The sequence below is a fragment of the Pinus tabuliformis genome, chromosome 6 (assembly GCF_031772625.1).
Source record: "Pinus tabuliformis cultivar Carrire ecotype Pingquan chromosome 6, CPIR1, whole genome shotgun sequence".
In the NCBI taxonomy this organism is placed as follows: Eukaryota; Viridiplantae; Streptophyta; class Pinopsida; order Pinales; family Pinaceae; genus Pinus; species Pinus tabuliformis.
In genome coordinates, this window is record NC_142292.1 from 1,505,965,536 (window position 1) to 1,505,973,260 (window position 7,725).

The following is a 7,725-nucleotide window of genomic DNA, read 5'->3' on the forward strand; positions in this document are numbered from 1 at the left end:
CAGCTCTAATCTGAAGAAAATCACAACATTCATTGCTTGTCTGAAGAAAATAATAAAGGCTCTATAGGATAAGAACCTAAACCTAAGGTAGATGGAATTTCAAAATGAAGGAATTAGGCTATACAAAAAATGGCATCAAATGGATAACGATACACATCATAAAAACATAGATCCAAACCAGTTAAATGCTTCTAACATTGCATCACAACAATCAAACTCAGTAATGACACCAAAAGATGAGACATTGCAGCCCCAATAAAATTTCTCGAATTCCAAGGGATTCCACTATTGAGCCTTATGGTCAAAATGAAGTAAATAGTGGTGAAAATATCCACAAAATTTCAAAACATGATTGGATTACATTTCCTAAAAGACAACGGGAAGAAATCAATTCCATTCTTCATTATGGGCTTTCATCTCTTCTAAGAAAAACCTTATATTTCTCGGACGTCATCTCGAGGGTGATATGATGGCTCTGTTAATGCTGTAAGAAATGGTGTTGAGAATTTACCAAGACAAGGCTCATATGGTTCAATTGATAGGCTGCCAAAATTAAATAGAAATCTCAAATAACTCATGACCATAAAGAGCCTTCACCCAAAAGATACATATCTAATACAGAGGGAAGGTTATATGAAGAGTGGGAGTGACTTGAGAAGAAACTTGTTGAATCAAAAGCTGCTAGACATCACACAAGAGATTGATGTATAGGGACTTCCAAATTTCTTCTGAACAAAAGAGTGGTGTAATTTTCTTTTTAGGTGTAAGGAAAAATTGATAGAATTATACTATTTATATTGCCTAATATTTCAAGGATGCATCTAATTACGCTGTAAGGCGTTTCCTTTTGAAATCAACTTTCCTCTTGGGTTACGTGTACATTTATGAGCCTTTGATTTAATTGTTAGATGATGAAAATAATCTTAGCCATCCAATTGATTAGATGGGTATACTATGCGACCCAGCAGATCGACGCTTGTACTTCCAGGTGCTTCTTCGTGTACGCTACTTCCAGGTGCTTCTCCATGTGGAGACCTTGCACTTGCCCTGGCTCGGTGATACTATATTCCAGGACCCTGGATCTGTGGAAATCGACTTCAAGAAACCCTTCATATCAATCATAAGGTAGCAAATGATATTCTGACCCTCAGAACATACCCAGTCTGCTACAGGACCCATGAGATGATTCCAGGAGGTCTCGCTCAGCCTAAAAAGGGCTTGGATTATCACCACTAGATGCCTTGGACTGTCAGCGGCCCCTCATCCATGATGATCTCCTCTTTCATTTTACTGATGAAGAATTAGTCTATGCCCTAAAAGAATCAGATAAATCCATGAAAGAAGCCGAGGCAGAAGACTTGGAGCTCCAAAAATTGGAAATTGAGGACAAAAATGGCAAATGGCTTGATGGAATCCATGAGAAGTATGAGATTCTCAAAATCCAATTCAGGGAGAAGCTGGAAGGGTTTGTCCTACCTGAATGACAAGAAAAATACAGAAGGTATTGCCAGCTGAAGGTGTGAGAGTGAAGCATATCAAAAGTGGGGAGGATGTTCAGGTGCCCAGAAGATTGGTTGCCATATTCCTCTTCATGACCATGGCAAATTTTATTGATCACTATTCAGATTTCAGTCCTACGTTATGTTTGATAACAACGATGGAATTACGGCGTATAAGGGGAATACATGGACTGCTCTCTGGCCTGGGGATGGTAAGCCTGGGCTTTGGATGAATTCCATTTCTCGAATGGGAGCTCTCTATACTATAATTGTGAGAGAGGAGAAACTGCTCCCGAGGGAAGAAAGGAATCAGAAGAACTAAGAAGAGAAGAAGAAGAGGGGTTTTGAAGAAATAGAGCTTGTGATCCCCCGTGTTTGATCACTGCAAGGCTGTTCTACTTCCATCAGATCAGGTAACTGCCAACGATTTATATTGGGAAGCTGTTTGTATGCCCCCTGGGGAGAAGACCCATGAGAAGGCGGAGACCCTTCTTGCAAAAGCCTGTGAGCTTAATCCTTTCATAGGAGAGCCCCGTGTTGTTCTTACTCAGATATACAATTCCTAGGGGAGATATGATGAAGCAGATAAGGAAGCAGAGACAGGGTTGAGGCTAATGTTAGAGTGGGGTACAACTTGGGACAAGAGGATGTCATGGGAGGGGTGGATTGCTTGGACAAGGGTGTTACTCATGAAGGCCAAGGAGAAATTGTGGCCTCACACCTCCTGGGGAATCTTGAATTTAGGCCTTGTCAAGTAAGGCCAGAATTTCAGATATTAATGTTATTCTGCAGGTTGGGGGATCTTAAATTTAGGCCTTGTCAAGGCTAGAATATCATATATTAATGTAATTCTGCAGGTAATAATTTTATTTTTTGCTTAAATTTGTTGTTACATAGTAAAATTTATGAAAACATTTTAATGTAATGGACTCGAAACAAATGTTTGTTTGGAGTGAAATATGCCATGGATGCTTAGAGTGATTTTTACGATGGTCATATTGAATTTAAATTTTCTAATTTTCTTCGATATGTGATGTAGCAGTGTCTGATAAACCACATGGGGTTTTCATGCATCAATTTAGAATGCTGAAATCTAAGTGTTAAGTTTATTTTATTGGCTTAAAGTTATATATATTTCATGTCATTCTTGTTTACATTTTCATTAAGCTCTGGAAACTTTAGTTGTTGCTTGCATTTTAGATTTCACAGAAAGTTTCTGCGTTTTGTTTGTTTTGCACATATTATCCTATGCTTGATGTGCATCTCACTGTTGCTAATTTGATCAATTTTAAACATTGTTGTTTTATCCTCAATATGTTTATTATTTAAGCTACTAGCTTACAACAATTAGGCATTCCACATACTGTGTGGCTTGATCGTAATTACTGGTAGAAGGAAGGATCATCTTTCCACTCTGTCTCAACAGGCAAATTATAATAGTGAGGTGAACATTCTCTTTCAATCTGACTGCAAAAAAGGATAACACTTAAGGAATTTCAAAAGGTCCTCTCAAACTGGGGTTTTCATGATGAAAATATTTAGTTACATAGCATTTATAGTATTTGAGCTTCAAACAGCGAGAAGCCAGCTACTAAAATGGTTGTCTTTAAGAATACTTGCACTTAATTGAAAAAACAGAACATCTAAAACCAGTGATGTTTCATTCATTAATTTTATAGATTGAAAATACAGCTGATATTTATTTTAAAATTCATCTATAATTTCCTAAAATATTATTTCAAAGACAGGCATTGCCCCTTTTACTATTGCCAAAATAATCCACCTTTGCCTTCACTCTTTGCTTCTTGATGATGCTTTCTTTATTTAATCACTTATGCATTCTGCTAGAAATTTTGAGGATTGAATGCAAGTGGAGATAACACAAGAGGCAAGGATGTATACGGGGAAGTGAGAGGAGAGGATTCATTATATCCATGGCTAGCCCATGCAAGAAGCCATAAAGAAGACACCCGATTCTCCTTCTCATGGTCTCATCTCTTGGTACATTACTTACGAACAAACGAACAGTTTTCTTCGCACAATAGTAACATTAGTTGCTAGATGGATAGTTGATATAATTGGCAATATTTGGAGCTTCATATATAATTCACCAAGGCTGCCCCAAGATGAAAGCTCCAATGCCATTTGTTGGAGCTCTATATATGATTCACAAACAGCCCCCAATGCTCCAATTGATGTACTCCCAATTAGCTGGATGTTCCCTAAATGATCAACGACCAATGAGCTGGAGATCTGACAGAAATATTCGTCTCACCAACAATTTTGCTATCTCAACATGCTCATTGTCTATCTCATTAACGCCAATCCATTTCAAGTGAGGGATTGCACATAAAGCTTGCAAAACAACTACTTTCAAACATCTAAAATTTTGTCTATTCATCTTTAGGAGTCAAAAATTTTTTATGTCATACTTCAATGTAAAGTTACTGATAAAAAAATGATGGTGTTCTACAACCTGAGTGGTTTCCTTTTTCCTTTTTCAAGGAAAAGTATTGCAAATCCTCTATTTGACAAAAAGGAACAGATATCATTTAAAAAAAATATGTAGTACAACCTAAATAAAAAAGAATGGAAATCACATTCTTCAAGGGTATGTAGTAAATACAAATAGATACTCCTTTAGTTATTCAAAAATATCCACTTTACAAAGAAATTCTCAATCCTGTTGTTGTTTTTTTTTTTTTTCTTTTAACTCAATCCACCCCAGGCAAGGGATTTATAGGTACCATCTGTAAGTCGGCTTCCAAAAGCTCACTTTTCACCAAAATTGCCTGATTCTTGTCTGAGTCAAAGCTTTTTAATTCATAAACTTTTTTCAGCTTCCAAAGGTTCAATTTTCACCAAAATTGCTTGCTCCTTGTCTGAGTCAAAACTCTTTGATTCATAATCTCTCTGTACTCATCTTCATAAAGTGTCCTTGTGAAATGTCTTTTATATGGTAATATTAGATGTTCTTATACTGTTGTGGTTACCCTCTGATGCCCTGTCATTACGTTTCGGTGGTTGTTCTCTCTGACCTCGATGTGATTAATTGGTTGAAAAGGCAAAGACCAGCTGTGGGCAGCTTCTTGGCTATTCACAAGTTCATCTGATCTTAGTACTTTTATATCAATACAAATATGAGGTCTCCGTTTGCTTTTAAAAATAAGAAATTGTTATGGTGGCAACCAATGTCTATATGGTATCATTTGTTGCTTGCAGTCTTTCCTACTATGCTAGACGTCACAGTTGAACACTCCAGATGATTCTCAAGTTATTCTAAAGGTACGCTATCTCATAAAAAATATTATCCAGTGCTTATGATGGTAGGTGGTAACATAAGTCTTGTCATAGATGTTCGATCCAACTTTAAGAATTATGATGAATATAATCCAATCTTGCAGCATCCAGACCTATGGATTGTTATGTTTGGTTCGACAATAGATTTTAATATATGTTTGTTTTATGGAAACAGGAAATTTCCATAGACCATATTCTTGATTTATGCCGATTATTGGCTGTGAATGTGGAGACATTCCATTTGACCAACTATTCTTTGTCCCATGAGGTAAGAAAATCAGTAGTTCAGAAGCTCATTAAATAATGGGATTGTTTGACGGGCTGGTGGATTGCAATTGATTGGTTTTGTTCAGGATAGCATGTGGTATGACCCTACTTGCATTAACAACACAGGTGTTCGTGTCAAGATAGAAATAGCCATGTACAATGAAACTAGTTCTATTATTAGTTTGTAAAGCTTAAGTGTGACCATGGCAACATTGGCCATCTTAGTTTTCTTGAAGTATCCATGACTTGGTAAAAAATTGAATTATACCAGGTTCGTGGCAACAGGTTGAGGGATTCATCAGATGTTGCAACCTTGAATCCCTGTGCCCTTACTATTGTAGAAGGTAACCAATAACTCTGCTCCCCCATCTGAACAAGTTCGGTGAGATAGCTAGAAATTTTGTCTTGCCTTTCTTTTAAATATAAATGTTTTTATCTTGAAAAGGGGTCAGAAATAATGTTAAATCATAATATTAGAAAATTATTCTCTTATTTCTTGAAGTGATCTAAACTGAATTTCTACTTGCATACGTGCTTCAAATATATATGCAAAGAAGAATATGCATTGTTTATACTCAAATTTTGCATAATACTCTATATATGATTTTCATTTATTTTTCCTTTGTAGAGGACTACACTGAAGAGCATGCAGTTGCACAAATTAGAAGATTACTAGACATTGTTGCCTGTACAACATGCTTTGGTTCTTTAGGAAAGCAAGGGGAACCTCGGTCTGGGCAGGGAGGTGGAAAAGAATCATCTCACACAATGACAGAGAATGTGGCTGAACAAAACAACAATGTTGCTGTAAAGAAATCTTACCTAGCAATAAAGAAAGAAAAGAAGCAAACAAGGATGGAAAAGACAATAAACCAGAGACCTTTCAAAAATTTGAAGGTAAGGTTGAGGCTAGTGAAAAAGAAAATGATGGAGAGGAGAACTCAAACCAACATTCTTCTAAGGGTGAAGGAAGAAACAAATCCTCGAAAGAGGGGAAATCTGAGGCCATGGCAGCTATGGCTGCTACCAAAGAGGCCACAGATAAAGGGGATATGACAGGAATGTGTCCTCCCTATAAACTTGGCCAGTTCTATGAATTCTTCTCGTTCTCACATCTCTTGCCTCCTATCCAATGTTAGTATACCATTCCCTGCAATTTTTTATAATTTGAAAGATGGTAAGCTTGGGCTTTGGATGAATTCCATTTCTCGAATGGGAGCTCTCTATACTGTAATTGTGAGGGAGGAGAAACTGCTCCAGAAGGAAGAAAGGAATCAGAAGAACGAAGAAGAGAAGAAGAAGAGGGGTTTTGAAGAAATAGAGCTTGTGATCCCCCATGTTTGATCACTGCAGAGCTGTTCTTTTTCCATCAGATCAGGTGACTGCCAGAGATTTCTATTGGGAAGCTGTTTGTATGCCCCCTGTGGAGAAGACCCATGAGAAGGCGGAGACCCTTCTCGCAAAAGCTTGTGAGCTTAATCCTTTCATAGGAGAGCCCCATGTTGTTCTTACTCAGATATACAATTCCCAGGGGAGATATGATGAAGCAAATAAGGAAGCAGAGACAGGGCTGAGGCTAATGTTAGAGTGGGGTACAACTTGGGACAAGAGGATGTCATGGGAGGGGTGGATTGCTTGGACAAGGGTGTTACTCATGAAGGCCAAGGAGAAATCGTGGCTTCACACCTCCTCGGGGATCTTGAATTTAGGCCTTGTCAAGTAAGGCCATAATTTCAGATATTAATGCTATTCTGCAGGTTGGGGGATCTTAAATTTAGGCCTTGTCAAGGCCAGAATATCAGATATTAATGTAATTCTGTAGGTAATAATTTTATTTCTCGCTTAAATTTATTGTTACATAGTAAAATTTATGAAAACGTTTTAATGTAATGGACTCGAAAGAAATGTTTGTTTGGAGTGAAATATGCCATGGATGCTTAGAGTGATTTTTACGATGATCATATTGAATTTAAATTTTCTAATTTTCTTCGATATGTGATGTAGCAGTGTCTCATAAACCACTTGGGGTTTTCATGCATCGATTCAGAATGCTGAAATCCAAGTGTTAAGTTTATTTTATTGGCTTAAAGTTATATATATATTTCATGTCATTCTTGTTTCCATTTTCATTAAGCTCTGGAAACTTTAGTTGTTGCTTGCATTTTAGATTTCACAAAAAGTTTCTGCATTTTGTTTGTTTTGCACATATTATCCTATGCTTGATGTGCAACTCACTTTTGCTAATTTGATCAATTTCTAAACATTGTTGTTTTATCCTCAATATGTTTATTATTTAAGCTACTAGATTACAACAATTAGGTAATCCACACACTTTGTGGCTTGACCGTAATTACTGGTAGAAGGAAGGATCATCTTTCCACTTTGTCTCAATAGGTAAATTACAATAGTGAGGTGAACATTCTCTTTCAATCTAACTGCAAAAAAGGATAACACTTAAGGCATTTCAAAAGGTCCCCTCAAACTGGGGTTTTCATGATGAAAATATTTAGTTACATAGCATTTATAGTATTTGAGCTTCAAACAGCTAGAAGGCAGCTACTAAAATGGTTGTCTTTAAGAATACTTGCACTTAATTGAAAAAACAGAACATCTAAAACCAATGATGTTTCATTCATTAATTTTACAGATTGAAAATACT

The 7,725-nt window shown here is 36.8% G+C and overlaps 1 pseudogene across 1 annotated transcript in view; it reads left to right on the forward strand.

Moving 5' to 3' along the window:
* The window catches only part of LOC149264372 (uncharacterized), a 48,954-nt pseudogene extending 42,003 nt beyond the window's left edge, over window positions 1-6,951 (forward strand). The window contains exons 4-7 of the transcript XR_016253084.1: window positions 1,216-2,356; window positions 4,722-5,067; window positions 5,338-5,410; window positions 5,695-6,951. The product of XR_016253084.1 is annotated as an uncharacterized LOC149264372 (transcript). The remainder of the gene's footprint in view (window positions 1-1,215; window positions 2,357-4,721; window positions 5,068-5,337; window positions 5,411-5,694) is intronic.
* Window positions 6,952-7,725: the final 774 nt, after the last annotated feature.